This window comes from Cnephaeus nilssonii (genome assembly GCF_951640355.1).
Source record: "Cnephaeus nilssonii genome assembly, chromosome: 4".
Classification (NCBI taxonomy): Eukaryota; Metazoa; Chordata; class Mammalia; order Chiroptera; family Vespertilionidae; genus Cnephaeus; species Cnephaeus nilssonii.
The window spans coordinates 101,739,198-101,754,911 of record NC_137075.1 but is presented as its reverse complement, the minus strand read 5'-3'; the positions used below and the strand labels follow the sequence as shown (position 1 = coordinate 101,754,911).

The 15,714-nt window shown below is 52.9% G+C and overlaps 1 protein-coding gene across 2 annotated transcripts in view; it reads right to left on the bottom strand.

Annotated features, from left to right (window-relative positions):
- Positions 1–15,714, bottom strand: part of ITPK1 (inositol-tetrakisphosphate 1-kinase) — a 135,161-nt gene that overhangs the window by 86,879 nt on the left and 32,568 nt on the right. The window lies entirely within an intron of this gene.

The window sequence follows — 15,714 nt, the reverse complement described above, 5'->3', positions numbered from 1 at the left end:
CATCCCTTTCTGGAAGATGAGCCCCAAAGAGGTTTTGCCACTTGCCCAGGGTTGCACAGCTACACAGGGGCCAGCTCACCAGACCCAGTCCAGGGAGGCAGCCTCCTGAGCAGAGAAGGCCCTGGCTTTGCCACTGTGCACCCAGGAATCCAACCCCAGCTCTGCAGCTCGCTCCCTGGGTGGCACAGGGCAAAGACACCCGCTTGTCTGAACCTCAGTGCTCTCACCTGACAAGTGGGGGTGCAGGCTAGGCACAAACAGGAGTTACCTGGCTGGTTCACAGCCCAGCCCAGACACCAAAGCCTTGGGAACAGTCACGTGGCATTTCAGAGCCTGACACAATCTTACTAGGTGATGACTGCACACACAGTCGTCTTGAGAACCCAGGAGCCTTAAATGTTCCCCCAGGACACCTGACCAGAGTCCCCATTCCCATCAGACCGCTGAGCGCCTCCCAAGTGGCTTCTGTGGAAGTGATGACAGCCCTGCCCCACCGCCAAGTTCTCGGACACAGTGCGAGCCGGGATCTCCTTATAGGGTGTGCTCTGAGGCCATTACAGAAAGTTCAAAAAGAAATGCTCAGACTGACGGTCGTGCTGGAAAACAGGCCTGCGTGGAAGGCGAGCCAGTGGGTCCCCGAAAGGGCTTCCCCTGCTGCCTCTTGCGCAGGACACCAGGGAACTCGGGAGGAAGATGGGGCCACGGGGGTTTCCAGGGGGGTTCTCAATGTGAGGGTGGCTGAATGGGGAGAAAGACGGAGCCAAGGGTTGCACAAGCTTCTGGAAAAGCCATGAAATCTCAACCAATGGTGAGCTAGCTCGCAGGGTGTGGGGGGAGCCAGGAGCCTTCTGTGGCCAGGGTCGAGGGTCAGCACCCCTCAGAGATGAGGCCTTCACCCGATCCTGGCTGGTCCCAGGGAGACCCAGAAAGAGGGAGGAAGGAACTCAGCCTGTGGCCTCAAAGGCACCCAGCCAGGGCACACTGGCACTGTGGGCACTGCGGCCAGCCATCCCTGCGCCCAGGAGAGGGCCTCAGGGTGCCAAGTTCAGCAGACACCCAAGCTGGGACCTCACTGCGCCACAGCAGGACAAGCAGCCCTGTCAGCCATGGTCTAGCAAACCAGACGATGAATTTGTACTGCAGACAGTTCTGGCTTCTTGACAACCCATCAAACAAGAGAGATCCTTTCCTTCTGGCTCACCGAACCACACAGTCATTCACTACACAACACCCATTTCGACTCATGTAACTGTCCAATTCTAAGTCCAGAGCCCAAGTGTGCTGGACATGCTGGCTGCAGCCCAACACTGTTCCTCATCCTCTTCTTCAGTAACAGAACCCCAAGTTCACATGAGGTGACAGTGTGTCCAGCTGGCTGGCCCCTAGATGTCAGGATGCTTGGTCCTAATGTAGACAGCAGTGTAACGTGGGACTTCTAAGGAGGCCCCCTAATGAGAGCAGACGTGGGGGTGCACGCCGCCTTCCTCCTGCCTGGAATGTAAGCATGACGGCCAGAGCCTCAGCAGCCATCTTCAGGAGGTGCCCTGAGCCTAGAAGCCGGTGTGGGGGGCGGTGCGGCACAAGCACAGAGGAAGGGTTCTATGTGACTTATAGAGCTCCCTAGGCCGCCGGAATCCAGCTTCTTTGACACAAACAGAAATGAATGGACCATTTTATTCAGGCCATTGTTAGTTCCTCAGCTACTGGCAGCGGCATGCAAATCCTGTGGCCCCACAGTACAGCCACAGGTGGGCGGACAGGGTGTTGGAGAATGGGAACTGGCCAGCAGAAGGGGGTGGCGGGTGGGGTCCAGGAGAGGCCCCTGCAAAGTGCAATGTCCTTGCATGAGACACTCATGGCTGCCATACTTCTGCTTCTATAGTTCTCCCTTTACATCCAGGTCAAGGAAGAGATTTCCTATTCGTGTCACTGACAAGGTTCTTCTACATTTTCGGAACGAAGGTTCAATCCTCTCCATGATTTTACTCCCCGTCGTAAGGACTCAGAGCTCTTCTCTGTGGGAGCCAATCTCATTTCCCCACACACACTGGCTACCAGGAAGCTCAGCGGTACCTTGGCGTCCTCCCAGCAGCAGGCCCATCAGGTAATGCTACATCCTCCTCTGTTACTCCGGCTCGGTGTACTTCTACTTTACTAGTCTTTCCCGTGAGGAAAGAGAGTAGAAGAGAAAGCATACAGAACACTAAAAGCCGGGAACATGCCTAGACTATAAAGTCAATGAAAGCAACTAATTTATCTCTTCTGAGAATAGTTAAAATGGCCAATTAGCTAATAAATTAGCACTTCCATAAGAAGGAAAACTCCAGTTCACGTATACTTTCTGACCTTTTAAAACGGTGCTACATGATAAATCAACCTGCTGCTGGAAAAAAAAATTGCCGATACCCCCACCCAGCCCCAGCCTTCACACCACCAAGAGCAGGTTAAGAACCTTCCATGATATTCAAATGTTTCTATTCTATGTCCTACGTCCAAAGGCGCCACCAGTCAGAACTGTCACATTAAATGTTCCCGTCTCAATTTCAAAAGTTTTTTAAGTACGTGTCAGAGAACTGGGTGGGGGCTGCATAGGCACCAGGAAAAAAAAGAATAAGTTGGCAGTTACTGCTGAAGAATGAGATGATGAGAACTTTTCCAATTCATGTATTTCTGTAATATTTCATTATTTCCCACTGGTCTCCAAAGATTTCTTGGTAAGATACATCTATAAGCCAGAATGTACAGGAGGTGGGCATAGCCCCCAGAAGAACGAGACGTGGCCCATGGCCCTGAGGAGCTGGGGGAGGGAGGGAAGCCCCCACAGCAGGGAACTAACCAGGAACTGGCAGCTTCCGTGCCTACGAAGCTGGAGGCCCAGACAAGGGAGGGGCTCTCTGGGACGGTGTCCAGGCTTTGAGTGGCCATGAGCTCGGTCAGACAGGTCGATGAGGGTCCAGATGGGACAGAAAGAGGGGCGTGATGGCTGCAGGACAGGCTGTGCGGTGCACCTGAGGGTGTGGCTCGGGCGGGGTTCTCCAGAGCAGGAACGGACTGTCAAGGGCCTCATGGATCCCTCCAAGGAATGGGTCTTACCCTGCACCCTCGGCTGCAGCCAAGCGGGGTCCAGAGGGGGCTTGTTTGAGAAAGGCACTCTGGCAGCAGTGGGGCCCAGTGCAGGAGACACATCCAGACACCCCATGCACAGGAACTGCCAGGAAGCACTGGCTTCAGAAAAGACACAAAATCAGCAGTGGGTGTGGAGGTCAAGGCATGGACCTCGGAGCCAGCATGCTGGGCTGAGCGCCAGCTCCGCCTCCTGCTGCTAGCAGAGGGACGAAGGTGAGTTCTCTCTGACTCAGTTTCCTCATCTGTAAAGTGGGGATAATAAAAGTCTATTAAAGAGAGCTAGTAATAGTGCTAATAATAGTACTTCCCTGGACAGTGGTGAGGATTAAATTAGTTACCACACAAACGTGCTTAGAGAAGTCTCCAAGCTCAGTGAGGCTGAGTTCACATTCCTTTGATCACCTCCCCAACACCCTTATGCTGGCCACTCCGAAGGGGTCCCAATATGAACAATTCCCCAGAACCCAATCAATTCATGTACGTCTCGGCAGACAGGATGCCAGCTGGGGCCTCGAGGACCTCCCCCCCCCCCCCCCACCCCGTCCTTCACCCACCTCCCACAGTGCAGGGGCAGACCCAGGAGGCTGTCCCATCACCTGGTGGACCCCCCCCCCCCCCAAAGGCCCGTCCAGAAGTTAAGAACAAGGACTAGCCCTCACTTGGCAGAGGCACAGACTGCAACGTTTACAGAGGAACTGACAGCACGGAGACCTGCCCGGAAACCGCCCAGGGAACAGGGTCTCCATGAAACCACACTGACCGTGTGCTGACGGGCATCACGCTCAGGGACAGGCACGAAGGGACTCAGCAAACCATGTTCTCCAATTTGGTGTGTCGTGTGACTGTTTCCGTAATAGAAAGTAAAACTTATAACAATAAATAAGCCTTCTGGAACCAAGCTGCCTCGATTTGGATCTCAGCTCCTCCACTCAGTAATTGCAGCCTTGGCAAACTACTTAACCTTTCTTTGTTTCCGTTTCCTCGTTTATAACACAGGGACAACAACATTACACACCTCACGGGGTAGTTGTACAGAATAAATGAATTAATACATGTAAATCCTATGACCTTGTTGGGCACAAACCAAATGCTCAATCAACATTAGCCATTATAATCGCAAGCCAATTGGTGGAGTGACGGCCATACCAGCACCCTTACACAGGCGTCGGCGGCTGCCAACACGGCTTGGACATCCCTGGGTTCCCAGCCCCCTGCATCTAACACAGGCCCAGGCATGGGGACACTGCATTAAGCAGCCACCGAGTCACTGGCCTGGGACACCCCCCCCCCCATGCGCACAGCAGGTGGCAATGAGAGAGGGCCTGAAGCCATGGGCCCCGCCACACCGAGACGTGATGCCTGAGACGCAGTGTCGTCACTTCTAGAAGTCAATCCAAAGAGAGAGCCTGAGATGTGCACAAACACTGAGGTGCAGAGACACAAGAGCAGCCCTGTTCCTAACAGCAAACCAGAACTTCCATAGCTTGAGGAGCCAGAGCAGAGACGCAGAGACACAGGGACGGTGGGAAGTGACCGCTGCTGGGATAGTCATGTCAGCGGTGATTAAATCTCATGAGCAGATGGCCACCCACCCCCTAAATGCAGGTCGCAAAACTATGGGCACAGAGATAGCCCAACTTGGATTCACACAAAATGTAACAATTAGCCTGTTTTTGGTAAAATCATGAAAAAAATATATCAAAGTAATTGTTTTAATGATTACCTCTGGGTTTTCATTTTCAGGCCTGTCTTTATTTCCCGAGATTTCAACATATTAGCTGAGGATAGTCCAGAGTTTTTTTTACAAACACAGACCCTCAGGGCCTGCCCTGTCCTGCGTGAAACAGCTCTGGGCTCAGTTCGCTCACCCAGCAGAGAGCACGCAGCAGGGCCCGGTCCTGCACTCCTCAGACACAGGAAGGTCCTGGCCCAGGGGGACACGCCAACAGGCAGGCTGAGCTTGGGGTTTGGGGCCTGCTGGGGGAGCAGGGAAGGTGCCAGGCAAGGTGGCATTTGAGCGGCTCTAACAGCACATAGAAACATGAGCAGGGAGAAGGGGCTGGAGAGGGAGATGCCAACTTCTTAGCCAACCGGAAGATCCAAGGAGGCTTCATGGTCTGTGACACTGAGCGGAAGGCAACGCCTGTCCCCATCCTGCTTTCCACAGCGCCAGCTGTGCGCCCAGCTGGGCCCGGCACATGGTCCAGGCCCTTCCCGTCCATTCACCATCGCACTCAGAGTCTCAGACCCTGGACCTGAGCAGGCTCCAGGAAGTGGCCCCCAACAATGACCACCCACGGTTTGCACCGGAACCTCCTGCTGCTCTACTGTGCACGGGCTTAATTGGGGGTCTGGATCCAGTGGCTCTGGGCTGGCACTCTAACCAGCACCCGGTGAGAGCAATGGCAATGCTGACATGGGCAGACCACCCTGGACTTCACCCCAGCACAACCTCAAAAGAGGCGGCTAATTTCAAAGCAGAATCTTCGCTTCTGGCTCATTCAATCTGCTCTGGCCCTTTCCATCCCATCCTATTGGCCCACATTCCTCCTTCCATCTCTTGGCTTCTCTGTGAAGTCCTTACTTGCTACACTCCAATGAGGCCGCTGAAATCAGGTGGCTGGGGTCAGAGTCGTGTGGAATGGTGTCCAATCAGAACATGCCCGGAAGCTCGGGCACCCAGCTTCCCTGGCATGAGCGCTTTTTTGTTTTAAGGACTTGCTCAAGTTGACTCAGCGAGTCAAAGGTGGGAAATAACGCCCAGAAACGAGAACCGCAGCCCTCTACGCATGCAGAGCTGCACCGACGCCAGAGACAGTGTCTGTGGGTGACAGCCAGCCTACAAAGCTCAGAATAAAAATAAAACTGACAGGACTGAAACCATCCAGTAGACATCGACAGCACTTAGCATCATCTCATGAGCATGTTCCCATGTTTGTCCTCCAAAGATCTCTTTTAATGGCTACTGTAAGCATTTGAATGAGCAGACCCTAATTTATGTAACTCCTCAGCCCCCTGTATTATTATTATATCTGTATAAAAACACTATGATGGCCATGCTTATACATCAACTTCTCTACCTCTACTTGTTAAATATATATCCTAAGTAAATGACTGAGAATGAAAATAATTTTCAATGTTTCACTCAAAAAATACGCATTTCAAATTTTAAACAATAAAATAAAATCTATCTTCAAAAAAGGTATTAAGCTAAAAAAATCACAACAGAAACCAAGCGGTAGCATGGGGACGTGGGGGGACCACATTCCTTACACTGACAATAATTTTTCTCAGTAGCACAGATTCATCCACAGCTTACCCGCTCCCCATAAGCCACACTGTTTATAACGAGGGATGAGGAAAATAAACTCATTCCTTAAGCTTCTAGTAGGTGCCTGAGGTCCTGTGTGGTGTCATCACACTTTAAAGATGAGGAAAGTGAGATCACACACAGTCAGAAACCAGACTATCTGAAACTCAAGCAAGCCCAGACCTCAGGGCTCCACAGGGAAGCTGAGTACACAGCCAAGAACAACCTATATTTCAATAACGGCCCCAGCCCTCGCTGGTGTGGCTCAGTTGGTTGAGTGTTGTTCTGTGCCCTGTAAGGTCACTGGTTCAATTCCCAGCCAGGGCAAATACCCAGGCTGCAGATTCGGGATGTATTTGGGAGGTAACCAATCTGTTTCTCTCTCCCAGGGATGTTTTAAAAAAATCAGCCCTAGCCAGTTTGGCTCAGTGGATAGAGTGTCGGCCTGCTGATGAAGGGTCCTGGGTTTTATTCTGTTCAAGGGTATGTACCTCAGTTGCAGGTTCCCTAGCCCTGGTCTGAGCATGTGCAAGAAGCAACCAATGGATGTGTCTCTCTCACATAGATGTTTCTCTCTGTCTCTTCCTCTCCCTTCCACTCTCTCTAAAAATCAACGGAAATATATCCTTGGCTGAGGATTAACAACATATATATACACATACACACACACACACACACACACACACATACTACAGGCCCGGTGCACGAAATTTGTGCATGGGGGAGGGAGGTCCCCTCAGCCCAGCCTGCACCCTCTCCAATCTGGGACCCCTCAGGGGATGTCCGACTGCTAATTTAGGCCCGATCCCGCTCACAATCCGGGACCACTGGCTCCTAACTGCTCACCTGCCTGCCTGCCTGATCGCCCCTAACTGCCCCCCCACCTGCCGACCTGGTCGCCCCACGCAGCCTGATATTCAGTCGTTTGGTCATCCCTCACTAACCGCCCTGCCGGCCTTGTAGCCCCAGGCAGCCTGCTGGTCATTACTGTTACTGTGATGGTGTCCCAGACAATTTGCATATTCCTCTATTATTAGATACTAGAGGCCCGGTGCACGAAATTCGTGCATGGGGGTGTGTGTCCCTCAGCCCAGCCTGCACCCTCTCCAATCTGGGACCCCTCGAGGGATGTCCGACTGCCCGTTTAGGCCCGATCCCTCTCACAATCCAGGACTGCTGGCTCCCAACCGCTCGCCTGCCTGCCTTCCTGATTGCCCCTAACCACTTCTGCCTGCCAGCCTGATCACCCCCTAACCACTCCCCTGCCAGCCTGATTGATGTCTAACTGCTCCCCTGCGAGCCTGTTTGCCCCTAACTGCCCTCCCCTGTAGGCCTGGTCACCCCTAACTGCCCTCCCCTGCAGGCCTGGATCCCCCCGCAACTGCCCTTCCCTGCAGGCCCGGTCACCCCCAACTTCCCTCCTCTGCCGGCCTGGTCACCCCTAACTGCCCTCCCCTGCAGACTTGATTGCCCCCAACTGCCCTCCCTTGCAGGCCTGGTCCCTCCCAACTGCCCTCCCCTGCTGGCCATCTTGTGTCCACATGGGGGCAGCCATCTTTAACCACATGGGAGTGATGGTCAATTTGCATATCACTCTTTTATTAGATAGGATATCCTAATATATAAAAAGCCAGGGGCCGTCACAACCTAGACGACCAAACAGCAGGCTGCGTGGGGCAACCAGGCCGGCAGGGAAATTAGTGAGGGACGACCAAATGACTGAACAGCAGGCTGCATGGGGCGACCAGGCCAGCAGGGGGGAAGTTGGGGGCGACTAGGCCAGCAGGGAGGGGGCAATTGGGGGCAACCAGGCTGGCAGGGGGAGGAGTTGGGGGCAACCAGGCCAGCGGGTGGGGGCAGTTGGCAGTGACCAGGTCGGCAGGGGGGCTGTTGGGGGTGACCAGGCCGGTGGGGGGGAAGTTAGGAGTGACCAGGCCGGCAGAGGGGGGCAGTAAGGGGCAACCAGGCCAGTGGGTGTGGGGTAGTTAGGGGCGACTAGGCCAGCAGTTGGGGGCAACCAGGCCGGCGGGGGGGGGGGGGCGGGGGCGGGCAGTAAGGGGAGATCAGGCTGGCAGGCAGAGGCAGTTAGGGGTGATCGGGCTGGCAGGGGGGGGCAGTTAGAGGCGATCAGGCAGGCAGGCAGGTGAGCAGTTAGGAGCCAGCAGTCCTGGATTGTGAGAGGGATATCCGACTGCTGGTTTAGGCCCAATCCTTGGGATCGGGCCTAAACCGGCAGTCAAACATCCCCCAAGGGGTCCTGGATTGGAGAGGGTACAGGCTGGGCTGAGGGGACCACCCCGCCTCCCATGCACAAATTTCGTGCACCGGGCCTCTAGTATATACCACTTCCCCATCCTATAGTCACCCTCCCTGGAGGTGCTGGGTCTGCTGGCAGGGATCAGGATGGACTTCGGGGAGCCCCTGCCCATGAGGTAGCCAAATGGTTAACATGGGCTCATTCAGTGGCAAGGATGTCAGGCCCGCAATAAACACCAATGCAACTAATATTCCCAAAGCCCCTTACACCTGGCTCCCGAGCACCTGGAGGGAGCAGGTGGAAGGAGAAATGTTTACAGGTGCCCAGCTCCACCTGGACTTCTTTCCCTGGAAATAAAATCCAGTGAGGGCACCCTGGAGAGAGTACGGGTGGCAGAGGGAAGCCAGCTGGGAATTCATCATTTGACACCTTTAACTGCATATCTGATAAAAACAATTTTTGAACCATGTGAAAATATCACCTAAATAACAAATTTATTTTTTAAAGCTTAACAGAGAATTTGGCTCTATAATCCCTCACTCTAGGAGTAGGATGAAGGCAACTACCAAAGTTACCTGCCTGCATTCAACACACCTACCAGAACCAGCTTTCTCTCCCCTCTGCTCCTCCTCCTGCACCCCAACTCTGGGAACTGACCCTTCAGCCTCCCTCACCCCTCACATCCACGCAGGTACCACACCCTGCCATCTGTCTCCTCGGCCCTCCTCTACTTCCTTAATTCTGCCAAACCCCATCACCCCCACTCAGCTGTGTCCCAGCCTCCTATCAGAAAACCCAGCTCCCCACCTCCAGTCAAGCCCTGTCCAGTCACCTCCTCTGTGCCCTCCCAACGGGACCTTGCCCATGGCCCCTAACTGGAGCCAGCACTCTACCCCATAGAAGCCCCTCAATGCCCCCTGTCCCCGGGCCCCAGGAACAGCTCACCGGACATTCTTGTGGTCCAGCCCTGCCACCCACTCTGGCCTGGTCGCTTGCCAACTCCCTCGTGGCCAAGGCCCCAGAGACTCCAAACCACTCCAGGTCAACACAGCCCTTGCCCAGCCTCTGGGTCCTTGTTCACATGGCACTCCCTGCCTGAAAGACATTCAAACACCTCCCCACCCACACCTGCACCCAGTTTACTTCCTACCAAGAGGCATCAATTTCCCTATGAGGCTTTCTCCACCCTCCACCCTCTGTCCACTCCCCCCTTTAAGTGCTGGCCCCATGTCCTTGAAGGCCCCTACCACAGCAAAGACAAGCCCTCCCAGCCCTCGGGGCATGCCCATGAGCCGGGGTAGTCATCACCGAGTCTCCAACTCCAGGTGCCCAGCATCCAGTCCATCAGCCCTGGGCCCAGGGCCGCTCTCAGTGTCTCTTTGTTCCTTTCCTGCTTGAACATCCTCCCTCCAACTCCCTTCCCTGAGTAGTTTGTGCAGAAAGGGGGCAAATGCAGAGACAAAGAACTCCAACTTCTCAAGCAAGCAGAAACTCTGGAGAGACCCTGAGGGCGGCCGCTGCCCGCCTGCGCGCTCTGGCAAGTGGGGAAACCTGCTTCCTCGCCCACCGGAGAAACAGCAGCTGCTCCAGAGGCTGGGTTTCACAGCCTGAATTCTCAAGGAATTTGGAAGGAGGACAGTGAATCCATAATCAGTGCATCTATAATCAGCGACAGAACTTCTCACACTTACGGCTTGCTCATTTGCATTTTAATCATTTGCATTTTAAAATAAAACGGCAAGCCCTCACAGGCTAAGAGGCATCTCCTCCCCCTGCGCTTAGAAAACACCGGGGCAAAGGCAGCCCCAGGAGCACGCTGGGGTAGGAGATGGGGTGGGCAGGGCAGTGAGTACCTTGTTCTTTCAGGTCTCCTTCCACCCAATGCTGGGCTGCTCTAAAAGGGGCGGTGGAGACCAGCGATGAAACCTCAAGGGCTTCCCTGGCAAGCCTTCCCCACAGGTCAGGTCAGAGTGGAAAACGCTCCTGGTGACACGCCCTGCGTGGCCGATACAGAGCCCCACCTCACTGCCCCCCTAAGGCCACAGGTGACCCAAATGGCCAAAGAGTGTCTCCTCCTTCCAACAAAGGCTCACTGGGTGGAGGGGCAGTGACGGCTGGGCCATGCTGGGCACTAGGCATCTCAGAAACTAGCTGTTTCCGGGACAGGAGGAGCAGAAGAGCCTGGAGAGTGGAATCAGCCCTGGCCCGGTCTATGAGGTGGATGAGGCTCATCACCACTAGCCAGGCTCTCCCTGCTCTCCTCCAGGAAGCCTTCCTGGCTTACCATGCTGGGTCAGGACCCTCCTTTGGGCCTATGCCAGTGATCCCCACCCACCCTGGCCTCTGGTTATCCACTGCAGACTGCAGAGCTGAAGGAATCTCACCTTGACCCATGTGAATCCTGCACCTGCAGCCTGGTACACAGCAGGCACCCAGGAAAGACTGCTGAATGTTGCTGCAAGGAGAGGCCGGCTGCCCAATCCACACCTGCCAGCTGGGAGGGACTCTCATCCCAAAGGCTGAGTGAGGCCAACTGTTAACACCTGAAATGGTAGAGTCAGGAGGGACTGTGCAGCCAGCATCCTCATTACAATAGTACAGAGGAGGAAACCGAGGCGGAGTACCTGCAGACCATCACCTTCAAGACAGGTGCCTGAAACCATCGTCATGACAGGTACCTGTGAGCATCTCCTTTAAGAGAGGTGCCTGAAACCATTGTCATGACAGGTACCTGTGAGCATCTCCTTTAAGACAGGTGCCTGAAACCATTGTCATGACAGGTACCTGTGAGCATCTCCTTTAAGACAGGTGCCTGAAACCATCATCATGACAGGTACCTGTGAGCACATCCTTTAAGACAGGTGCCTGAAACCATCGTCATGACAGGTACCTGTGAGCACCTCCTTTAAGACAGGTGCCTGAAACCATCACGGTCACCACAGGGAGTCAGCCCCTCAGGACACGGGGTGAGGGGCCTCTTGTCCCACAGCCCTTGCCCCACGCCTGCTCCCAGCCTCGGCCTCACCTGGGGCTTCTCACACTATGTGAGCAGAGAATGGCAAGTTTTCCTTATTATCAAGCATCCCTTGGCGGCCCCGTGTTTGGCAAACTGCGGCTCGTAAGCCACATGTGGCTCTTTGGCCCCTTGAGTGTGGCTCTCCCACAAAATACCACGGCCTGGGCGAGTCTATTTTGAAGAAGTGGCATTAGAAGAAGTTTAAGTTTAAAAAATTTGGCTCTCAAAAGAAATTTCAATCGTTGTACTGTTGATATTTAGCTCTGTTGACTAATGAGTTGCAGACCACTGCCTAGGCCCTAACAGACCCAGGTTAGGAAGGCAAGCGGCTGGGAGACAAGCCCACTGCACAGGCATTCTGGTGCTCAGTAGACAGAGAGGACCCGGAGTCCGAGTGGTCCAGCCTGGTCGGGCCTCTGCATGACGGCCTGAGAGCCAGGCACCATCTCTCTCTGTAGCGGTACTTGCCGAAGGGCCTGATTTTTTTTAGAAGTAAACGGGGTAATGTTGGAAAACACTGGCCTTCAAACCAAACCCCCAAAATAAATGTTTAAAACTATGTTTCTATTTGCACATTTTCAAGTTGACATCTAAAATTTCTCATCATAAGTTTAAATACTTGTAGAGGATGTAATTTCCAACATACTGTAAATATTAACATTTCAAAATAAAACTGTTACTGTTTCTCTTTTAAATGGATCCAATGGAATCTAAATATCATAGCGATTTGAGAGCAACCACCATCCATCTTAAAATTACAGAATCAGATTCTTAAACACCTGGGAAGTTGGCAATGTTCCCTTTGCCTCCTCCAACTTTCCAATCCACATCCCTCAGATGTTTCCATTCTCAGTGTGTTTTATGTTTGAAGGTCTTTTATTGAGTACTAGTGGCCTGGTGCATGAAATTCGTGCACAGAGGGGGTTTCCCTCAACCTAGCCTGCACCCTCTCCAATCGGGGACCCTTTGGGGGATGTCCGACTGACGGCTTGGCACTACCATGAAGGCGGGAGAGGCTCCCACTACCACCGCTTCACTCGCCAGCCGTAAGCCTGACTTCTGGTGCACTGACCACCAGGGGGCAGCGCCTGCGTTGAGCATCTGCCCCCTGGTGGTCAGTGCACATCATAGCAACCTGTCATTCCACCATTCAGTCGATTTGCATATTAGCTTTTTATTATATAGGACTAGAAGCCTGATGCACGAAGATTCATGCTAGAATGGGCCTTCCTTTCCCTGGCTGCCGGCACCGCCTTTCCACTCCGGACCAGCCCCAGAACTGCCTTTCCGCTCTGGCCCCACCTTCCCACGCTGCCCAGAGGCCTTGAGAGACTGGAGTTGGGGTGGAACTCCTGCGTCATCACCATGGCAACGACACAAGCGTCCCGCCCGCCCCCCGGTCACTCAGCACCTGCCTGCGTATGCAAATTAACCGCCATCTTTGTTGGGTTAATTTGCATATCACTCTTGATGGGCTGGTGGGCATAGTGGAGGTATGGTCAATTTGCATGTTTGTCTATTATTAGGTAAGATTACTACTAGTACATAATTAATACAACCAAGATATATTACAAATTTGTGTTAACAATAAGCACAAAAAATTAAAACATTGTTAGAAATACATCTCAGAAGAGATGAATGGAAATTTAACTGCTTCCTGTATCTACAGAATGGATAATACCTATTGCTAGAATAAGACTGAGTTTATTACCAATTCTATCTCCATTTTTCAATTTGTATAGCTATAAGTGCTGAGACCACTCATTCAAATAAGTAAGATGAAATGGAAAGAGTTTACCACAGCACATTCTCTGAATTCCTTCAGAATTATATGCTAAGAATTACAGTAATTTATTCTCAAAAATCATTGTTAATGTTCTATCAGCTGACAACTCAATCAAGTCCTCTTTCAGTTTCACTGCAAGCAAAGAAAGGAAGTCCCTCACTTGCCCCAGGATCACAATGACCAGCCTCATGACGCACCCTCCTCCCACTCCCCTCCCCCATCACACACCAGATTCACACCTGATAATGAGGGTGCAGTTCTGCTGTAGATAACCAGCTTCCCGCAGGGCCAGGTTCCTTACCTCCTGCTTTACCCAAATTAACTGCACGCAGACTAACAGCATTCCCAGGGGACAGGTACCATTATTATTCCATCTAACAGATGGGCCAACTGAGATGCCTGCCGAGCAGTTAGACTACAGGCCAGAGGTCACACAGCCAGAACCATGAACCCAAGTGTCTTGCTCCCCACTCGGTGCTCTGCCTTCTTGGAGATGGGAGGGCGGCTGATGCAAAGGGGTGGCCGGGAAGGACAGTTTATAAGCTCCTTCCCCAGCAGGTCAGCTGCAGGAATGAGCATGAGGGAGCTGAGGAGCTGCAAAATGGACTTCTTAAATGTGCTCCCACCGCCACCCTGGAGAGGTTACACACACATGCTTGTTCAAAGTAAATGCTGTCAATGCTCAGAACCCCAAAGAACCAAGTCAATGTGAAACCCTCACTGTTACTGCTGCCATTTAACGGCAGGAAGAGAATAACTCCCATGACAGGGGCAAACACTGTAGATCTAACCAGCGTTTTAGTCTTCATTCCTGACTACAGGCCCAACATCCTTTATTAAACAGTAGCCAATCCCCAGATAATAAGAGGCCTGTTTAGTAAATGGACAGACAGCCTATTAGCATGCGGGCTTTGGAGATGGACAGACCTGCATTCAACTCTCAGCTCTACTCACTTACCAGCTGAGTCCCTCAAGAGAAGTCACAACATCTGAGTCTCAGTTTCCTCCTCTCTAGACAGACATGAAAACTCCACCCACATCACTAGGTGGCTGCACAAAACGGGAGAATATCCATCAGGGCACCTGACACAGGAAATGCTGGCACCTCTTCAGTCACGGACACCTAAGTGGCTGGCCAGTCATCTCCAGCAGCCACAGCCTGCAGACCTGGCACACAGAAGCCTGGCTGATTTTTAAAAACCAGCTAAATGGTTTCCCTTCCCATTTTTGCAATGAGAGTTTCTCTGTGTCTTGAAATTTCAAGTTCTCCAAACACCCAGAGACTCCAGGAAGAGGTGAACGGAGAAGCGGTGAGGTGGGTTTTATTTTTAGATGCCGGTGTGGAAAGCATCCAGTTTGGCTTCATTCTGGTTGTCAGCCACCACTTCCTCCCCATGGCATCACCAAAGTGAACAGCAGATACATCCAGAAAGATTTCATAACTTTCTGCCTGGTACTTAATTCTAAAATAATGGCTCCAGGCTCCAGTTCCAGCCACAGACTAAGTGGATTAAAGGTTTTAGTCTAAATCCTCCTGGGGAAGCCACGTAAATTGAACACCCTGACCCCCGGGTTGTCCCTCACCCCCTGAGGTTCCAAGGCCTCCCCCTCGAGCGGTGGGGGTGGCATCCCACTGTGTCCCATCTGGAATCTGCGTGAACAGGAATCAGGTGTTGGGGGACATGCACATTTCTTCCAAGCAGTGTAACTGTTGGTGGGCACATAAAGTCACTTCCTCTAAAAACGGCTCCCAACAAATTTCCAAGTGGACCCTGAGGAGAGAGGCTGGAGCTAACCTCAGGGAGGCACTGGGTCCTTCGCATACTAAGCTCCAACTACGGGTCCAGGCCTGGGCAAAGGAACCAGGTGCTACAAGGTAACCACCGGAAAGGACTAAGAGACAAAAACAAGCCGAAGCATGCTGGAGCAGGAAGGAGCTGAGACACCTAGCCCAGAATGGCAAACTTACAACTGCATCCCCTCTGCCCACTGCAGGACCACCCGCCCCAAAGGCATTGTCAATCAATCCCTCCCTTCAGCCAGTTGGATTTAGAATCCTCCAGGCACCCGCAGTCAGTCAATCAGAGATGCCCTGAAGGCAAACTTCTTAGCCATTCCTGAATTCTGACTTCCCCCTTTTGGTGTACAGAGAAAGTAAGGGCCACAGAAAAGCTCAGAGCAGGCGAGCACCTCTGCCCAGACAAGAGCCTGGAGGAAAA